The sequence below is a fragment of the Balaenoptera physalus genome (genome assembly GCF_965194825.1).
Source record: "Balaenoptera physalus genome assembly, chromosome: 6".
NCBI classification, from domain to species: Eukaryota; Metazoa; Chordata; class Mammalia; order Artiodactyla; family Balaenopteridae; genus Balaenoptera; species Balaenoptera physalus.
Window position 1 is genome coordinate 55,496,134 of NC_138885.1, and position 21,581 is coordinate 55,517,714.

General features: G+C 38.3%; 1 pseudogene across 1 annotated transcript in view; it reads right to left on the reverse strand.

Moving 5' to 3' along the window:
- LOC309662399 (transmembrane protein 126A pseudogene) overlaps positions 1-15,232 on the reverse strand; it is a 143,779-nt pseudogene extending 128,547 nt beyond the window's left edge. Inside the window, exon 1 of the transcript XR_014268409.1 lies at positions 4,191-15,232. The product of XR_014268409.1 is annotated as a transmembrane protein 126A pseudogene (transcript). The remainder of the gene's footprint in view (positions 1-4,190) is intronic.
- Positions 15,233-21,581: the final 6,349 nt, after the last annotated feature.

The window sequence follows — 21,581 nt, forward strand, 5'->3', positions numbered from 1 at the left end:
CAGAAAAGTGTAAAGAAAGTAAAACTGGATCATAATGGTACTACCCAGAAATAACAATGGTTAACATTTCTCTACCTTTATAATCTTCTTTCTATGTCTGTAAATAACAATGGCTAACATTTCTCTATCTTTATAATCTTCTTTCTATGTCTGTATATAGTTTTCTTACAAATTGAGATTATATCATACATAATATTCTGTAGATCTGATTTCTTTTTGTTTACCATTTATCATGATGCTCTTTCAATATCCTTAAGTATGCTTCAAGAACATGATTTTTTTAATGACTGGATTATATTCCATCATATTATATGATGGAAACAGTATTTTACCAAGCAGTCCCAGCTTCTGTGGACATTTAGGCAATTTCCAATTTTTTATAATACAAATAAATGCTGGGTGAACATCCATAACCATGTCTTTGTGACATTCTCTGATTATTAGGAAAATTTCCAAAAGTTGACTTACTGGGTCAAAAGCTGTGAATACTTTTAAAGCTTTTGGTGCATATTGCCAAATGTTTATTTCCAGGAAGTCTAGACAAATCTGCACTCTCACCACTGGTTTATTATACCATCTAGTTCAGAGTAAATGGCCTGTGCTTTTCCCTCTCTAATAAATTCCAAAAGAACAAGTCTTTTTAATATTTTCATAGTTCCTAATCAGCTTTCTTAAGCTGTGAGATTGACCAGTGAGGTTCTCCAATTTATTCTGAAACTACAGCCCTCTGGGAGAAGGAAAGAGCCATGGATCTGGGGCTAGAGAACCAGGTTCTAGTCTCAGCTTTTTTACAAACTCACAGTTTGATTTTGGCAACTTAACTTCCTTAGGTCTTGGTTATCTCTGCCCAAATGACAAGATGGTACAAAAGGTCTCTATAGTCTCCTTCACTAAGTAGAACAATAACAATAGCAACAAAATGTTTACAAGTAGAGCGAGAATTTGGCAAATACACCAATGGTCTCAGTAAATAATGTTGTAGAATCTGATCTAAGAACATGCCATGATGGTCTTCTCCAAGTAAATTTTCCTTTCTTTGACAAGCTAGTCTCCTTCCTCTGGAAGCAGATTCTGAGGCTTAGGCAGGGCTGAACTTAGAACTAGTGGGGTGGTCAGCCACTCAGGTGATGTGATAGGGAGAGACCCCATAATCTCCAACTCACTTCATTTATTTTACCTTTACAGCTTAATCCTTACATATGTAGTGAAAATAATCCTAGGAAGAAATTCATAACCATGGCCTTCAAGAGGCTAGGCCTCTACTGGGAGTAGGAACCCCGGGTCCATTTAAACTAGCTGGTAGTGAGAGCCAATGATATAAAAAACACCACCAGGGATTTCCTTGGTGGTCCAGTGGTTAAGACTCTGCCCTTCCACTGCTGGGGGCGTGGGTTCGATCCCTGGTCGGGGAACTAAGATCACACATGTGGCGCGGTAGGCCAAAAATAAATAAATAAAAATAAGAAAGAACACTAAAGTCCCTTAGAAATCACCACAAGATAATGTCTATAAACATTCAAGAGGATTTGATAGCAAAACTAAAAGTCACTAGATTCCATTTCTTCTACTTTTTTCCTCTATCACCCAAGGGCAATCGAAAGTGTTTTCCAGCCATTTTTCTTCTTGCCAGATTTTTGAAGCTTTTAGCTCATCCATATTTAAATCCTAAGAGGCAATATATGTGTTGAGCACAATATTTCAGATATGTTTGGTTGACAGATTTTGAACAAAACCTTATTTTACTGGAAAAGGAAAGGCAAAGCATTAACAACACAAAAAACTTCAAATGATTCAGTGAAGTACCAAATTATCTTACAGATAATAGGGTACCATAGCTATCTTTGGTTCCTAAGAACACTTGCTTTGCCCACTATTTCCTCATCATAAGCAAGCAGATATGCAATTGCCAAGTGTCTTGTGACTCCAGTGAGAGAACATAGGATTACAGCAAGGGTTTGAGGTGAGAGGCAGGCAAGCATCTTCATGCCAAGGCTACCCAGACTGGATCCCAAAGGAACCTGACCCTGGTTTGTTACTACATTTCAAACGTGTGTGACTCGACTCTTAACCTCGGTAGCTATTGAACCGCAAAATATTAGTGCCAATTAACTTTGATTAAATCAATTTGTTTTACCTTCTTAGAGAAAATGAATTTTAACTTTTTTACCTAAATAGACTAATGAAGGTGCTTTTCAACTTTGGCTGTCCATTAGAATCACCTGGAGAATGTTTAAACCCCCCCCCAATCCTGTGCTGCACCCCTAAACAAGTAAATCAATATTCCTAACACTAGGCCCCAGGCAACAGTGTTTTTTAAGGCTCCCCAGGTGATTCCAAAATGTAGCCAAAGCTGAGACCCACTAATATAAGATTTACCTCAAGTAATTATGATATACACTTGAGTTTATTGTGCTTACTTGACCAATATAGAGCCAAAAATTATGGGAACAATTAATGAAGAGAGTTCCCCCCTGAGCTCCCCAGCCCTAGGAGATCCAACTACTTTTGGCTCTTACCTTCTTCATAGGGTACCAGCTGTGCTGTTTATCATATCCCAGCCTGAATCCGCAGTCTCCTGCTTGGGAATCCTAAGGTTATCCCAGGAGCTCTGACACACCTTATAACATCTTTCGTCTTCTTCTCAGCCTACTCCCAAACCACTTAGCTCAGAACTCCTGAGAGGTCCCAGAACCACCTCTCCCCTTGAAATGCTAAAGTCAGCTAAGGTGGATGGATGTAAATTGGTATGACTCTTCTGGGTTCTTTTAGTTCTCTGAAGAAAAGTCTAGGACATGGCAGCTTCAAGAAATGATTGGGGGAGAGGGAGGAATGAGGGAGAATCTCTAGACCCTCCTCAGCCTTCACCTCCTCTGTTACCTCTATTCTTTGTGATATGAACAATTCACATTTTCTCTATGTCTCATATAGCTTATATAAGGTGATGTAAGAACACAGCTTCTAAGTACTAGAAGGATTCTCTTGTCAAAAGAACAAGCACCCACTCAACCCCTCTACTTAGTCACCTGTGCTCTATGCTTGGCTGTACACAGGTATCCCACTACCAAAAAAATGGTATATTTGAATTATCCTGTTAGGATTTTTACTCATAACCAATTTATAAATATTCAGTATGATTTCTGCACAGTCGGTCTTCCAAACTCAAGGCCAAAATTTTTAAATGTTGTGGGGTGGTTTTTTTTTAACTTAGATTGACTATATTTACACCTACACATTTAGGAAGTAGATAAATGCTGTTTGTGTGCTACAATTGTGATAAACATATTGAATACAATGATTGTCAAGCAAAATTTCCATGTGCAATTTTAGACAACACTGTCCAAAATGGGACCATATATAACCACCCCTTTCCTACTGAGTTATGACAAATCATGTAGTTAAAAATCATGGTTAGTCCTGTCTCAGACTAAATATAAGAATCTTCTTAGCAAAAATCTGTTTTGCTTAAAGAACAACTTCAGTTTCCTCGGAGAGTCACTGAACCCAAATTTGTGGTTCAAACACAGCAGCTCCCTACTTCTATCGGGCCTTTCATTTTTCCTAGCTTTGTTTGCAGCCTGAGGTTGCTGCAATTAGGTCTCCTCACTTCATCCTATAGTTCTATACATAGTATGTACTCTGAATCATCTGGTAATATAAGACCCGCTTAGTCCAGTTCCTGCCAATTTACCTATTTTGCCTGTGTGGTAAATTTCATTATCTCTGGGACTGCATTGTGCTTCCATGATTATGACTCAATAAAATACAGCTCAGTTCAAATCTCAACAACAGGAAAAGAGGTTTGCAGGGTTTGCTTACAAGTAAGAATGCCATATGCTCCTCTAAGAAAAAAATATGCTAATTACCAAGGAAGAAATCAGATAAGAAAAATACGGAATTGTTGCAGACCTACTACGTAAACAAGCAAGATACTTTCTGTGCAACGGGAATAAATGTGGTAAAGCCACCCCTCATGCTTTGTTGTTCAGCTGAATCTACACTGAATAGGATAAAGAGCAAGAAAAAGCCACTTTCTAGCAGTAATGTAGTATATATGTAGATTGACATATTTCATATTTTAAGTCCAAACTGTCTCACATTCCTTGTTTTGGTCCTGGTAAGGTTAAAGATAAAATAAGATACTGAATCAAAATCTGTGGACAAGTAACCTGAACTGAGTAATTACAACTTACCAAATAAAAGCAGATTCTTTTCCTTTACTTTGTGTTTCTTGAACTTGCTGCCCTTCTCCAACTTCGTGTCTTCACCCTAGAACTTGTTGCTGGAAGGAAATGTTAAGTTCAGTCAATCATTTGTCTCCAAAATAACTGCTGGTGCTTGAATTCAACTCTTCAGGGTTTTTTCTTTCCTCCAGCTGGTTTGTGATTATAGTTAAAGCTTTGTTTAAGGGGAAAAAAAGAAAAAGAAGAAAGAAGGAAACCATACAGCTTTTCCATCCAAAAAACACATGGGCAGGACATTCTGGCACAGTGACCTATGCCTCAAAGCAGAGTTTTCATACCAAGGCACCTTCCTCCATGCCGAACACACTACCCAAGACTCTTCAAACACAAGCGTACACACGGAATTTCCTCCAGAAGAAAACTGAGGCAATGTGTCTAATAACCACTTATAACTTGGTATTTCCAAAGGTTAGGATCGGTACTGGCAGTCTAGAACAAAGGCTAGCCCTCAGCAATTTTGTAAAATAGGCAATTAGGTTTGGTCTGTTTTGCCGGCAGAAGTAAAATAAGAAAAATACAGGCAAGCTTTTAGCAAATGACCCCTTAATGAGGCAAAAACTTTGGGGGGCTAACTCCACTTCTCGTCAGGTTAGCCTAATATTACAAGAATTCCAAAGGGGTGAACACGTAACATTTAGCCATGCTGTTTCCCAGGACACAGGAAGATCCCCATCGCCTTAGTTCTCAATATTTTATCCACCAAGGAGTCAGGAAGGTCATAACCACACGGGGAAATCAGATGAGTCTGGACAAAATATCACATCACAGCTAAGAGGTCACAACTGTTGAACAATCCACATGCCACATGCAGGTAACTTTCCACGCAAGACCCTCACAAGAGCTAGAATATGGAAACAGCCCAACACGGTCTCTCAGCACAGGCTATGGGCGGTGTCCTCTGGATGGCGACAGATTGTCTGCACTGGTAGACTCCCTCAGGGGTCCCTGCTGCCCGAGACTGGCAGTACTCAGCTGTCTGCAATGGTGACTGCTGCTCTCCATATGATTCCCACATATGAGGTCCAGTCCCCTCACCTTAGGTCTCACCAGCATCTTTCAAAGTCCTTTTCCACCCACTTTTCTTCCATTTCTACCATCCCAAGTGAATCTCAGCTGCTCGTGTCCATTGCCTAGTTCTCTATTGGGTTGTTCGTCTTTTTCTTATTGATTTATAAGCATTCTTTGCATATTAAAGGAATTTGTTCCTTATTTCCACCTTTGCTGAAGTTATTTTTTCCCAGTACTTGTCTCTTAACTTTTTTAATAGTGTTTTTTTTTCTTTTCAGAAGTCTTAAATTTTCACTAGTCCGTCTTTTCCTTTATGATTTCTAGATTTTATGTCATGCCAGAAAAGAAAGTCTTCCCTGCTCCAATTTTTTTATTACTCATGTTTTTGTCTAGTGTTTCTTACAGTTTTATTTTTCACATTCAATATTTGATTGGTCTGCAACTTATTTCAGCTATGGAGTAAGTTAGTGATACAACTTTATATTTTTCAGATAGCTAGCTAGAACTCCGACATTTTTGCTGAATAATGGATATCTGTTCCTCTAATTTGAAATTCCAACATACTAAATTCCTTACACATTTGGGTCCATTTCTGGACTCTCATTTCTATTCCTTTGGTCTGTCTAGTTTCAAAGTTTTAAAATTGTTACAATCTTATTTATTTTTTTTGGTGTGGCTGTTCTCCACTCCTAGCCCCGCCCCCACATTATTACTCTTTTATCTCATAATTTGCCTAGTTCTTTCCCTAACCCAACCCCTAAACTTTAGTATCATTTTGAATGATGCCTCACCTCAGGAATGCAGAAAGAATTGGAAAATGAGAGGCTAGTTCCTGCTAATGAGATATCATATAGACTATAGACCTTGACCTACAGACTCTAATTAGCTTCCTTCATTTTTATAACTTCTGTAGAACAGGAGGGCTAGGACTCATAATTGAACCTGGCCAATTATTCACCAGCCAGTCTAAGCATGTGATATAATTGCTCCTCCAATTGTTGGCAAACAAGATGGCCATATGAAACCAGCTCTTAGCTAGACTACGGGCAGCAGGGAAGTCCGGGTATATTGCTCCTGCCACTGCAACCCTGGTAGGCAACACAAGTGGATGTGAGAGGGAACAGGCAATGAAGATTACATTTGCAATTGAGAAAACATAGGGCTAAGAGAAACTACATTCCTGTTCTTATCTCCAAGGTAAAGAACCAAAGTCATTTCCTTGCTTCCTACATTAAAGGGCAAATAGATGGGCTATCCTATGAATTCAGAATGGTTTAAACCAACTTGGAGTGGAGGAAGTGGAGAATTTGTCTTGCATACTCCTAAGTAGGTCTGGTGTACATTTCTTAGGAAGTTATCTCCTTTCCTGCTATGAGGAACACTTACAGTCATTGGAATAATACAGTTTTACTAACCAAATCTTTTACTTAGAAAAAAAAAAAATATAAAATTTGGGTTTTTTGTGAAGTGTGGTTGGAAAATCTCATTGTGAAATCCACCTCAAAGGTGATTCTGCAAATTGTAATCTAAAATAGGAAAAAATATAAGGAGTAGGAGCAAATGGCACATCTGTGCAATGGAAGCAGTAATGCCTTCCCCAGGCTATAGATTTCATCTGTGAAACTGAAGCCTCCAATGTCACTAACGTTGTTATGAGCTACCAGAACTAGGGCTGCTTCCCCCCATACTGAGCAAAGTTTTACTTAGGTTTTCTCATCACAGTGAAATGGAAGTTTTAAGCCAAATGCTTTTGTTCTCCCCTTATTCCCTAACACATACAGCACTAAACAATATTCAAATAATACCTCACAACTCCTAGGCATCTGTTGAAGGTGGGATACTTTGCATCTAAGACCCGCTCTGGACTGCTACTCTTGGTCTTAGGAATGGCTGCCAGGGAAGCATTTGACCTCAGACCACAGCCAAGCTCCAAGGTGGCAGGTGTGCAATTGCTTCCAATGGGAAAAAGATTATTTCCTCTTTTATTACCTCTACTGAAGCAGAAATTGAGAGATTGCACGGGTCTTATGTCATTTAAGCCAAGATCTATGGTAATATCAATCTCAAATTTCTTGATTTGTTCAATGCACTGAAAAGCAAGTCCCACTCTGTTCTTTAATAGAAACATTAGAGAGTAAACAGGCATAATTTCTTGATAACAAGGGGCTTCTTGTGATCCTTGTACAAACATTACATGATCTCTTCCCTTGCTGCCATATGTATAATTTATCTTTTAGGAAGAGACTTACAGATCCATCCCTAGTACCTCACAGTTGTGGTCACAGTTTATTAACCCCCCAAATATGTTAAGAGTCTTTAAGATGCATATGCCCTTTAACCCAGTAATTCCAATTCTAGCATTTTATCCAAAATACAAAATTAGTAAGTTAAAGAAAACAAAAATTATATATATCAAAAATTATTTCTAACAATAAAAATGGAAAACAACTAAAATGTCTAATAAATAACTGTTTATCTATATGGTTAATTATTACACAACTGTTAAAGGGTATATTTTCAAAGAATAATTAATGATACAGAGAGATATGTGCCAAAACTAATGTATTTATTAAAATATTTACAGATTATATATAAATGTATAGAGCATTCATAAAAATATTAATATATAAATCCAAATTTCCCCTAGGTTCCATCAGCTTATTTGTAGGAAAGGCCACTAAATCCAAGGGATCATTAGCTCTTTTTTTTTTAATATCCTTTATTTGGTTTAACAGATTGTTTACACCATAAATTTTTTTTTATCTTTTTTCAAATTGAAGTACAGTTGATTTACAATATTGTGTTACTGTCAGGCATACAGCAAAGTGATTCAGAGATATATATATATATATATATATATATATATATATATATATATATATATATATATATATATACGTGTGTGTGTATATATAGATTCTCTTTTTTCGATTCTTTTCTATTATAGTTTATTACAAGATATTGAATATAGTTCCCTTTGGGGATCATTAGCTCTTAAGATCCAAGTTACAAACCCTCAGGCTTCCTTCTGCTGAATACCCCTTAGGAAGTCCCCAAAGGGCACATGGGTTCTCCAAGATGAAGACTGTGGGCAGAAACCAGACTGGGGTGGATGCATGTGCCATTTCCCTCTTAGCCTGGAACTCCTGCTCCATCATAGCAATCAAGCCCTGTGAATGGGAATAAAATGGAGGAACAGGGCTCCAGCAATCACCTTACAGAAGATGACCAGAAATTCCACATATGACTTCTGCACATGTCTCATTGATAAGAAGTTTGTCACGTGGCCACACCTAGCCTCAAGGGAACCTGGGAAATGTAGATTTTAGTTGGATGGCCATGTATCCAGGAAGAAAAGCAGAATGAATTTTGAGGTCAACCACTAGTCTACCCCATCACATTATACACACTAAAAAAAAAAAAAAAATGCAAGAAGGAAATACACCCAGAAGTTCACAGTGGCCATTTATAGTGGGGTTTGGGGTAATTTTTCTCTTTCCACTTACTGAATTTTGTAAACTTCCTACAATGGCTATCTATTTCCTTCATAAGATGATGAGAAACATTATTAATTTAAAAGAAAAAAAGACTAGAAATAAATATTCTAAAATATTATCAGAAGTTGTCTTTGGAAGATGATGCTACATGTAATTTTTTCTTTATATTTTCTAAATTTTTTATAATCTATTTGGAGTCTTAGAAAGTAGTTCACCAAATGTCTTAGTTCCTGCAGGGGCAGGTAGAAATAGTGTTATGGCCTATATATGAGTTTCACACATGGTCACAATTACAGTGTGCTTCTGTCAGAGCCCTCTGTTTTCTTTGTTTTAAAATAGAAAGTAAGCCTGTTTGTATATCACTCTCTTTAAAATGATGAATGACATGAAATTCTTCAACCTGCCCCCCAAAGCAACCATTTTAAGTAACTCATCTGTTCAATTCTAGAATGGAAGCTATATTTAACTGCTAACTAGTTTTCTTCAAAGTAACTTACAACTCTCCCATCTACATAACAACTTCTTACCTCCCTGCTCAGCTTCCCTGCTGGAACATTGCTGTCCCTTCCATCCTCACACTTAGCCTATATTACATTCAAGCAGGTTTATCTCACTGAACTAAGTCCACCCTCACGCACCCACCCTGGTTTCCACTGTCAGAAGCTCAAGATGTTATCTTACACAGTACAAAGAAATTTCAATGGGACATTTTTGAAGACCTGATGAAGTCAATTCTGAATAGTCAAACCATAGAGGCTGAAAGAGTAAGAAACTAAAATATTTGGGAAGAAATAGGATTCTCCCAGTAACAATTAAATCATATAAGAAAAGTAACACTTTACTCAAAGACAGCTCTGTTTAGGAATGTGTACAACAGAGAAAAATCAATTAAAGTAAACTTAAAAAAAAAAAAAGGAGACGTCAGTGTGCTGGAAATGTTACAAAACTGCAAAATACTTCTCCTATATTTTCCCCTTCTTGCTTATCTTCCTACCTCTGCAATACTCCATACCTGAACATCACACAGAATGCAAATATCATTGTAAAAAACAAGTACTAATAGAAACACCATCTCTCAGTATTTACAAGAACAAAAACTCTACCTTCACTTTTTCAGGGGACAACTGATATGGTTCATCATGTGGCATTTTACCCTGTGATTCCCACCAAATGATTTAGTTGAAATGGGAATATATATTTACTTAAGCACATTTATCAAAACTCACTCTGCATAAGCGATATGACCTCCTGGATGACTGGTGTACACCTTCATGAGAAACCAGTCCCAATTGACAGGTTTCACTGACCTTCTACATGATGATTGGGTGGGGAGGACGGAAGCGAGGAGAGACAATGACAGACAGGAATACAGTTCTATTTCACTTCTTATCTTACATTAAGGTTCCAAAGTGTCTTCTTTCTTTCCCACCTCCCACTTCCAAAACTTACTGACTGCTCTACTCTAGCTCATTTATTTTCTTGTTCAATTGTTCTCCTGATACTACAGTTTTTTTAAACTTCACAGTAGTGTAATTTCTTAATCGTTTGCTCTGACATAGTCCTTATTTCCTTCAGTTTTTCTTCTTTCTCTCCTGAGAAACATAAATTACATTGATTCCTAACGGCTGTTCTGCATCTCTCTTTGTAAAGACTGAGACAAAGAATTAGCTAGATCTGATACATTTGTCAGCCAAATTATCCTGGGATTTTGTATTTATAACTATTATTTCATTTATAATATAAAAAGAGTAAGGCTTTATTTTTTTCCCTACTTCCAGGTTCCATTTTCCTCACCTAGACTATCATCTATGATATGCAATAGACGACTAAGACATAAATAGATAATTTACTTATTTTTAAAAAAGAAAGATGAAGAGGAGGAAGAGGGGAGACTTACTTGAAACATCCAGTAACTCAAGATTTTGTAGAATAATCTAAAGCTTATTGCTATCTCTGTAGACACAGCTTTTTATAATCCCTAACACTTTACACTCTGCAGGTCTTAGAGTTTTTGGACTTCTGAATTAGGAATTGTAATGTTTGCATCCCTATCAGTAAATTCCCTTTAAAAAGTTGGTCCTAGTAACTGTGCTAGCTAAAGTCATCATTGTCTAGAAAGCATTTTAACAAGAGCCTTTTTTGCAGTCTATTTTTAGCATAAGCTGATATACCAGGTCACTGCCAATTTTTGACTGAACTAGGAATCCTTTCTTTCTAGCAAATGGGTCTTCCAGAAGAGAATAGCATATCCAGAATGAATATTTCTGGATATGCTATTCAGAAAAGAAAGAACATAAAACAAAGAAATATATTTCTTTATTTTACTGGAGCTCACTTCCATTGTCTCCCCAAAAGGAGAACAGTCCCCACAGGTTTGGGGAAGCAGAAAAGCAGAGAGCTAAGACACAGAATAAGGCTAAGTCATTTAAGTGGTAGCCTCCTTTCTAAAATGGAAAGCATCATTGCTATTTTTTTTTTTTTGTAATAAGGAGGGAGCAAATTCTTGATATAAATTTTGCAAATCTGTAAACTGATAATAAATTATTAATCAGGGCTAAGAGTTTTTTTTAAGATAAGCTCTATGAAATTATGAATACAGAACATGTAGAGGAAATTTAGTTGCTATTGCCATCTGGAAGGCAAACTAGGAAGGTCAAAGACATCTAAGGCCTGGAGAAATGTAGATGAGGCGACAGGATGAATAGCTGCTCCTTTTGCGAAAGCTGTTGATCTTCTAGACAACTAGAAATTCTAGACTTTTTATTGGATGTTTTATTGATTATTGTTTATAGCAGAATATGATGAAAGAATATAAATATGCAGATGGGTTCTGAACAGTGAATTCAAGGGGAAAATGTCAAATTTTTAAAACAAATCTGCACAGGAAACATACATGGGATAATTCATTTTGACATTCAAAACTAATTACACATTATGAAATAAAATAAAATTCACATTGGCCTCTGTGTAATAAATGCTGCCTAGATTTGCACGGCCCTAATACAATAAGATTAAGAATATTCTATCATCACTGTTTATCCTTTGTGATCAGTTGTTTATCCCGTGTTAAACAAATATTGTGGGAAGAATAGATGGGAACAGGCTCCAAAACCGTTCCTTGGATGCTCATCAACAGAAACACAGAGAGACAGCAGAGCTCAGAACTTGGACAGATAAAATCCAACAGGAAAACCAAAAGAAAACTGACTAGAATTTTAAATCTTTTAACAATGACTAAAGTCACAGTATTACTGGTATCAATGCAAACCTGATGCTGCAGAAAATAACTTTGGATTTTTGTTATTCCAAAAAAATAAATATATCAACTTGACTTCCCAAGGAGATCCTTAATGATACATGTGCCAAGGAAATATATTCATGTATATATATATATATATATATATATATATATATATATATATAAAATGTATTTTATATATAGTCTTTTTTGAAAAAAGCAAGAGAAAAAAAAACATGAAGAACATATAACATATGGCATTCCCTATCGCCTCAGCTGGTGTTTGCCATTTCCTGCTTGTAACTTTCTTAATTTTACATCTTCTCCTCAATTTCAATATACTAGACATTTTAATCAGATTTGCAAGCTGGCCTTCCCGGTTTCCTCATTTGCTGCTCCAGCTCCTATTAATCTTTTCAGTTCTATGACTAGGCCTACTCAATTTGAAGAAAAACTAATACTTACAATGCCTAGGGTGTCTTCATGAATTATCAATAATGTGCTCATTGTGATGTAGCTGTCTGGGTAAGCTATCCTCAGATGCAAAAAGCAATAAGATAAAAATGTATTCTAATATTTTAATCAAATTTTATGGGATGAATATACGTGATGTTAGTGAGAGTAAAAACCAATGAGTGGCGTGTAGGCAGCCGTTGAAACAAAAAATATAACTGACTTCGAGCAGCTCAAGCATTGCCCCTCAGAGGTGGGTCTCAATTTTATTAACTTCTAGCTCCAGCCAAAGCTAGGCTACATAATGAAGCAGTTCTCCTTCAGAAAAACAGGAAAACAGAACTGGTTATTTACCTTCAGGCAAATGCGCTGAATGTCCACTGCCCAAAAGCAGCTAACAAGGAGCTCCAGGCCACTAGGCTGGCAAAACCTTCCTCACCAATTCCAAGGTCAAAAGTGAAAGCAAACCATGGGAATTCCCTGGCAGTCCACTGGTTCGGCCTCCGCGCTTTCACCGCCGAGGGCCCAGGTTGGAGCCCAGGTTCCGGGAAGTAAGATCCCAGCAAGCCTTGCGGTGCGGCTAAAAAAAAAAAAAAAGTGAAAGTAAGCCAAAACAAGACAAAAAGTGAAAGCCATTCCACTGATTGTAAAAATAAATGCCAAGTTGTTCTCAACTGGAAATCAGAGTTACTGGGAAAGGTTAGCAATTCAGGGTGATGCCCCATTCCAAGCTTCTCACTGCAATCCGAAGAACGCTCAGGGTTCCTTCAGCAGTTAACTCTGCGCCTCTAGACGCCCCAAAGAGTATTGCTGGCAACTGCACAGAGCAACCCACTCGAAACACATTCTTTCCCATGCTGGCAGCAATGTCTAAGATGAGGCAATACCAGGTAAGGAATTAATGTGATCAGCCAGGGCTTGATGTTGATATCTCAGATGTTAAGGTTTCCTGAGGGATTCTGAGCTAATTTCCTGAAAGTATACACACGTAAGCAGGGATTCCCTCACATTTTCACAGATTCACTAATCAAGGTGGTTATTAGAGAGTCTGGACTTCACTTTATCCTAAATGTCCCAGCACATGTGATTGCAAACTCACCCCAGCACCTTCCTGGTGTGCCTCCTCACAAAATTGTCTAATGGAGGATATGATTGATTACCTCTTCACAGGTACTTCTCCCCATGGGGATGATCAGGTTTTAATGAAACTTTTACCAACACTACTAGAGGAATCTATAAAATTTGAGAACTGGGAGATAAGAGGAAAAAAAAAATACACATTTTCTAGGCAACCAGTTTTGATGTAGTATTGTCAATAGTTTTCAATTTATCATCTAGCTCTTGATATAAAAGTTCATACATCAAAGCATGAATCCACAAATGCAGAACCAGGACTCCATATATCAAACAGCATAGACATACTTCCTCAGTTATAGAAATTAAAACTCTTTTCTGGTCATAAACATCCTATTTAGAATTTTTAAAATTTACTCATAAAAAGAGCCTTCATTACATTATAACAATGTAAAATTAATTTCTCTACAAAACAAAATCAGCTGACAAATTCAAAATTAAAACATCTGAGAATCTCACATGGATCAGAGTTCCAAAACTGGTAGCTGTAATTAAGACTAGCGGTGTCAGAAAGCAATTTTAAGGCAAGAGAATCTTTAAATCTGAAAGCAATGCCTGAATAATGCTAGATATAAGAATTTACATTAGCAAAAGAAACAGGCACGAGGATAAAAATGACACAGTTAAGGAAGGCCAAAACTTAGCTTGTCCTCACATAAAATTGAACATATCCATTCCTTGCCCTAACGCCTTGCCCTAGCCTAGAGAATTCACAAGAGACTAAGACCTAAAGCAATTAGGTACAACCATCTGTAAATCACCCAGAAAATGATTGAAAGTGTAGTATCAGAAGACTGACAAGAAGGAAACTCTTATGATGAGAATTTACAGCATTCAAAAAAAAAAAAAAAAAGCAGTGAAGCCAGATGTCAAAATATGTATTTAGTGACTCATAAAATTTCATTGCCCCAAAGTGAAAAAAATGAATACCACAGCTAGGCAACATTTTCAGCAGATGCCCCTAAAATACTTCTAACTTTAAAATAGTTCTTTAAATCTTCTTGAAGTGCTTGCTACTCATTTATATTTCTCTTAGTTTATTAACGTTTTCCTACCAGTGTCCTACAGAATTAGGGACTTGGATGCAGGAGCAAAAGAAATCTAGGTAAACTGAAGATCAAGCTCCCCATACTCTGCTTATCCAGATCTAAGTCATACCAGCTTCAAACATGTCATCAGATGGGATAAGCTGGGGGATAAAACGAGAGAAGGAAATGGCTCCATTTTCATCATAGTCTTACCCTCCATCTTTATAAAACACAATCTACAGGATATACCTCTTACATTTAATGTTTTAACATTGTTTTAAAAACCTGAAAAAGAAAATAGTACTGACTGTTCCACACTGGAAAAGCTGAAGAAAACTCCAGGCATGAGAAGAATCTCCCCAACACCTCAACCCCCAGAAGACTTTATACTCAGGTAAAAGTGGAGACCGAAGGGCCAAATCTGTCCACAGATGTGTTTTGCTAACTGGAGTGCCTTCCCACAGAACATCACTCTTCAATATGCCACAACCCCACCGCTACACATTATATTTCACAGAAGCGCTTCACAATCCACTTTATCTATTAGTGTCCGTATACATTTCAGATTTTGACCCCTTCAAATGAAGATTTATCTTCATACTTTCACGTAAACTCAGCATTAGCACCAGCCTTAAAGTCATCCATTAGGTAATTAGATTATCTAATACATTTCTGCCTAGCTTTTGGCACATCAGAAACATCAGAAGGACTTCTTACAAGTATAGATGCCTGAACCCCATCCCTGATCTACTGAATGAAATTTCTAAGGGTAGAGGTGGGATGGGGGTTGGTGGGTGGAGATGGTCTAAACATCTACACAGGTGAATCTGACGAGCTGCGAGGTTACAAACCATTTCTTTATTATACCCAGTAATGAAGAACTCACTGCCTCCCAACAGTTTTTTGGATAACAATGTTAAGAAAGTTCTTTCCTCAGGCAAATCTTAGTGTTCAGACTAGAGATGGAGAAGCGTTACCTGCCTCTCAGCCTGGGGTGGTTTGACAGTATATCAGAGAGCCTTGTCAAAACTCGCAGGAGTTTGTTACAGAAACTAGTCTTCACTTCTTCCACTTCCTGCCATATGTCTCATCCCCTGCTGGCTCCGTTCTGAGAACATGTTCCACCTCTATGTCCATATGAAAGCTGAAGCTACCTATTCAGGTGCTGCAGCTGTCACCAACAATATCCTGGTGATGGGGTGAAATAGATTTTGCTTCAGAAACTATGAAAAGAAATCCGGTGTGCAGAAATGACACGTTATGAAATGATGAAGTACAACATCTGGCTCCAAAGTGAGTCATACAGGTGCCGTTAATGAGATAAACAGGAAGCTTCTTTATTAAATAGCAAAGTTAAATTTCCGGGCTATTTTGGACTTTCTCTATAGGGGTTGGGGAGATTCTTCTCATGCCTATTAATCAATTCAGTCAAAATAACATTACAATGGATTTGACCAGATGTTTGGCTGAATTAGGTGAAATAGCTGGTTATTATAATACAACAAAAATTCATCCATGTGATTTCCTACAGAAATTTGATAGACATATGTTAAAAATACATTATTATAGGGGACTTCTCTGGTGGTCCAGTGGGTAAGACTCCACCCTCCCAGTGCAAGGGACCCAGGTTCCATCCCAGGTCGGGGAACTAGATCCCACATGCATGCTGCAACTAAGAAGCCCACATGCTTCAATGAAAAGATCCCACATGCCGCAACAAAGATCCCGCGTGCCCCAACTAAGACACGGCACAGCCAAAATAAACAATATATAAATAAATAGATACTTAAAATATATATATAATATTATAATATCAAGTCAAACTGTACAGCACTTTATACCTTTCAAAGCACATGCTCACAAATAATCTTTTCAAAACTTTAAAGAAATCCTTAAATCCATATGATAGATGAAGAAACAGAGACTTCTATCAAATGATTTACCCAAATTTACTCAGTTAGGATTAGAGCCTGCCCAAATCCCAGATTACCCACATCTAAGGACATGGTCAAGTTCTGGGGAATTTCAGGTTCTTATATTACAAAAGGAAGCTAAAAAAAAAAAAAAGAAAGAAACAAGACAACAACCAACATAAACCTAATCATGAGTATGGAAAACATGTAACCGAACAGGGAAAAAATGCAGTAAAGAAAGAAAATGTTAGCATCTATCTCTGACTGCTTAGGTTACATGTCAGTTTTCAAACTTGAGCCCTAAGCTGCTGCTGGTGGCATAAACATATGCAACCAATTCCCAGGCCCTTAAGGAGCCAGCTGTCAAAGGCACAGATGTAGGGCAGAGAACAGAAGAATGAGGCCACTTTATAGATGTGCAGCCCTTTAGACAGTCACAGAGAAGAGATGAGACATATTTCCCTGCCAGGTAAATACTGGCTGAAGAATATTGAGACACAGGAGCATTTGGGGAAAGAACATGTGGAGTGCAGCTGAAAGGGCTCTATGAATCTCAGCCACTACAATGCTGATGGTCAACCATGATGGGAGGTGAAGTAAAGTCCAAGACAGGGGGCTTCCCTGGTGGCATAGTGGTTAAGAATCTGCCTGCCAATGCAAGGGACACGGATTCGAGCCCTGGTCCGGGAAGATCCCACATGCCGCGGGGCAACCAAACCCGCGAGCCACAACTACTGAAGCCCGCGCGCCTACAGCCCGTGCTCCGTAACAAGAGAAGCCACCGCAATGAGAAGCTCGTGCACCACAACAAAGAACAAAAGCATCCAAAATAAATAGATAAAATAAATTTATATATAAAAAAAAAAGTCCAAGACAGATACTCGACTCGGTAAACAAATAACTTTGAAAGCATAGTACAAAATGCATTATTTTATTCCACCATATTTGGGTCAGCATGCAAAGTTAAGTCATGGTAAAATGAGGAAGAATGTCTCTTAAATATCAAGATCTTAATGCCCTAAGTAATTAGGCCCCTGGATCATTAGTCTGAGACAAGGAAAAATTGACAGTGAAAACAGTGGCACCCACTCCATTAAAATATATGGGGATGAAATTAGATATGGAATAACTCCTTCTTCCTACATAATTCCTTGTTATTTAGGACATTTTACTAGAACCCTGCTATGAAATTGTCAGCAGATTGTAAATTTTTTACAGGTATGAACCACATAGTTCATTTTATTTTACTCTTCAAATTTTATTAATGTTCACTGTTGATTTTTAGGATCAGGAAACTTCCTCAAAATGTCCTGTATCCCTATACTAATACCATATATATATATATATCATATACACATATAGATAGATATATTTCTCCTGGACCAGCTATAAGCCTCTCAGAGAAGCCCCACAGTCACATGGACCCTGAACAGTACAGGAGTGACTAAAACGAGACGCCCGACCAGAAGGGCCTGGGAGAGCACTTTCTTGCCCAGGGCCAGCACGTGACTGGGTGGTCACAGAAGATTGTTCAGGGTGTTGGCTGTCCAGCTTGTGGGCAGTTCAGTAAGATCGTGGGTGAACAGACTGTAGCAGAGCCACTGCTAAGCCAGGGATCGCAGCCAGACCCCAGACGGTTTGTCTCACTACAACGAAGGGGTGGGCCAATGTTTCTTAAATAAAAGGAGCTACTGTTCTCCCTATAGTTTTTCTTGTGAAGCATCGTGGTCTTGCCCACAGCCAAGGAGATGTGGACCTCCGACTAGGAATATTTTCCATCAGTGGGAGATGACTCGCAACTGCATATCCCAGGGAACTCTGCTGGAGTGCATCTAAGACTGACAGAACTTTATTACATATTTATCTCTTATCAGATTTACTGTTGCTTTTTGTCTAAATTTGTTAGAATAGCAGTAGCTCAGATTTGACCAGCACATCAAAAATTCCATACCTAAACACACACCCAGAAAGAACTGAACTCAGGCTATGATAAACATACATTACCATCAAAACAATAAATTTGTCCTAGAGAAAGGCAGTTAAGAGACAGTCCTTTAAGTGTTTTCACCCAGGCAAAGGACATTTATTATGCATTTACAAAGAACACGTATTACTACGCATGCAACCATCATCCCCTTAAGCAGAGGATCTGATCTTTGCCCGCAATTAGCTTATGAACAATGCTGTTCAGGTCATTACATTACATCTGGGTCTGGGTCTGCATAGATCTAAGCAACGTAGCTGCTACAAAGATGTACCATAGTCACGGCATATGGTCCACATCCTCTATCTGCCCTGGCGAACAGCATGACCTTGTTTAAATCACTAACCCCCTGTGCCATGGTGTTTCTATTTGTAAGACATAGAAAATAATTCCTGTCCCAGGTGCTCCTATAAGGAAGTTGTAAAAGATGAGATTAGTGATAGCAAAGCTCTTTGTTTGAAAGGTGCTATTTAAATCACAAGTACTATTATTAGGGCTGTCTGCAATTTCTTGCTAATGGACGATGCAACAGATGGGACTTAGAAGATGTTTGATATTATTGATATTTCCCTTGGATTTTTCTTCTTCCGACCTCTCTTATTTATTATTTATTAAAATTCTAGCTCTGATCTACATGACAAGAAGAAAACAGAAGGCTTCTGTGTTCGGGCTGAATTTGTGAAGATCGCCTTATCCAGACAGTTTAAAATGTATTACTCCTCTGCATTTTTAAATGCATTGAGGTCTTACCAGCAGGAACAACTGATACAACTGGATTAAGAAGTTACTGATGTGCTAGGATTTCTTTCTCTTCTTTTAAAACCTCCTTTTTAGGTGTTTGATGTTTACAAAATAAAACCTGAAAAAAATTCTTAAACCCTACCTGTACTAAAAATGCTTATCTGGAAGGTCTAACATAAACACTTTAGACTAAACTAATAGAGTAGCATTAACTACTGGCCAGAGATATACTGAGCATTTACAGTTCCATGAAAGAGGGAGATCAGGAAAACTCGGTAATGAGGGCACTGGCTGCCAGGAGACAGGAGGAGGGGGGTGGAGGGTTAGATCTGGCCGGTGGAGGTGCGCCAACAGGTATACAAAAGGTTTTTAAAAAGCACCTTGATTCATAGACCTATCGTAATCACAGTACCATGCCCGGCAGCCTCCACTGCCTGTTTGCTTTCTGCCGAAAATCACCTCTGGCCAAACCAAATCCGTTTTAAGTGTGATCGAGTCTTCCTTTTAATACAAGTTATTTCAACAGTTAACTCACTGCCATGATGCACTTTCAACTATAAAACACACCTAAGACTAGAGAGAGAGAGATGCCTAGCAAGATACTTTATTTGGCCCCAATTTGCTTTAACCCAGGCACCTAAAGGATGCTGCTATTGCTGCTAAAGCAAGTGTCCAGTGAGCAGCTGCTGCCCGTCGGCATAGGAGAGAAAGGAACATGTTGTGCCTGTTTATTGCTGCTTGGTGTTGATCCCAAATAAATGGACGCTAATGGAGAGGGAGTGTGGCTTCATATTTTATGACACCCTGAGTGTATGCTAGGAAGTCTCGGGAGGGCCGTTTTAAATTAAAGCTAATGTTAAACTCGGCTCAATTAGCACTGCTGTAGCGGATTTCACTTTTCCCTAACAGGGAGAAGAATGTGGTATGTTACAGTTTTTCTGCTGCAAAATACTAAACTATGGGATGGAGGTGAAGAAGTGATTTGGGAACTGAATGACTTGCTGGCAAAGGAGAACCGGACAGGATGGCATTTTACTAATTAAGATGAGTGGTGTACTCACCAGATGGAAGGAATACAGAGTGGAACAATGGAAAGAAATCCTCAGAATGACACCATTATTTTGGAAACTATTATAAATCAGATGGGGGTTGGGGACCTATAAGCAATTCCCAATAAAAAATGAGCCAGTTACTCTTGAACATTCTGAGCTAAAAAGCATTAAGGATACTGAGAACTGAAACTCTGACTTCCATATAATTCATCTGTACCTGATGGGAGTATAATAGGAATAGCAGAGGTGGGAATAGCCCCTACTTTTGTCAAATATCACTGCCAGTCAGCACACTAATTGCTCTGCCTTTGACCTCACTTAATCTTATCTCTGCCACTTGCTTTTGCTTTGTTCCCATTCACACATAAGCTATGCAGGCTTGATGCATTAGTTCAAGTTCCCTCCTCGAGTGCCAGAGCAAGAGGAGCCACTTAGGCTGCCAGTCACCCAATCTGTTGGGGACTTCATCTGCAGTAAACATGGAAGCACAGGATTGGTTGTCTCTGGACTGGCCACCAGACATGAAGCGTTGGGCATTGCATAAAGTACAACCAGGTCAGAGGGGCTTTCACAGATTGCTACAGCAACAAGTTGACCAGAGAGAGAAATCCAAGCTTGTAGCTTTACCTAAAACGGTTTACTAAGTGAGCTGTCCTACTCAGAGTCTCAGGAGGATAACTCTTTTGACCACTACACAGCTGCCTACCTCTGCCAAAGACAACTACTGTCATCCCAGAATAAAGAGATGATTATTCAGCTCTCTGATGCAAGTCAAAATACTCACATCTCCAGCTCACAAGGAGCCAGCATAAAATGGGTACTGAGCTGGGAGAACAGGTGTGTTTGCGCTTGGAGGAAGCAGCTAGGGATATGAAAATGACTTAGCAGCTGGTGAAAAAGAAGATTGAAATTGTGCCAGGCAAAGGGTGTTTTTTCCCTAATTATGCAAAAGCCTTAATTTCATTGATCATGTTGTTCTCTTCTTTCTCCATCTAAATAATATAAAATCTAGTAACAACTCTTTGGGGAAGTCAAAAATATTGCCAGGGATGCTTACTAAGGGAATGTGGGTCAAAAAACACTCTTTAGTGGATAACCTTGCTATTTTCTCAGGGTTTGTGAACCCTGGTAAACTTAATTAGAAAAAAAATGAAAGATGTAATAAAATGAGATGTTGTCATTAGAGCTGACCAAAAATGGCCTAGAAAGAGTAACCTCTGAAAACAAGACCCAGGAAACCCGAAAGGCTCTTACTTATTTATTTATTTATTTATTTATTTATTTATTTATTT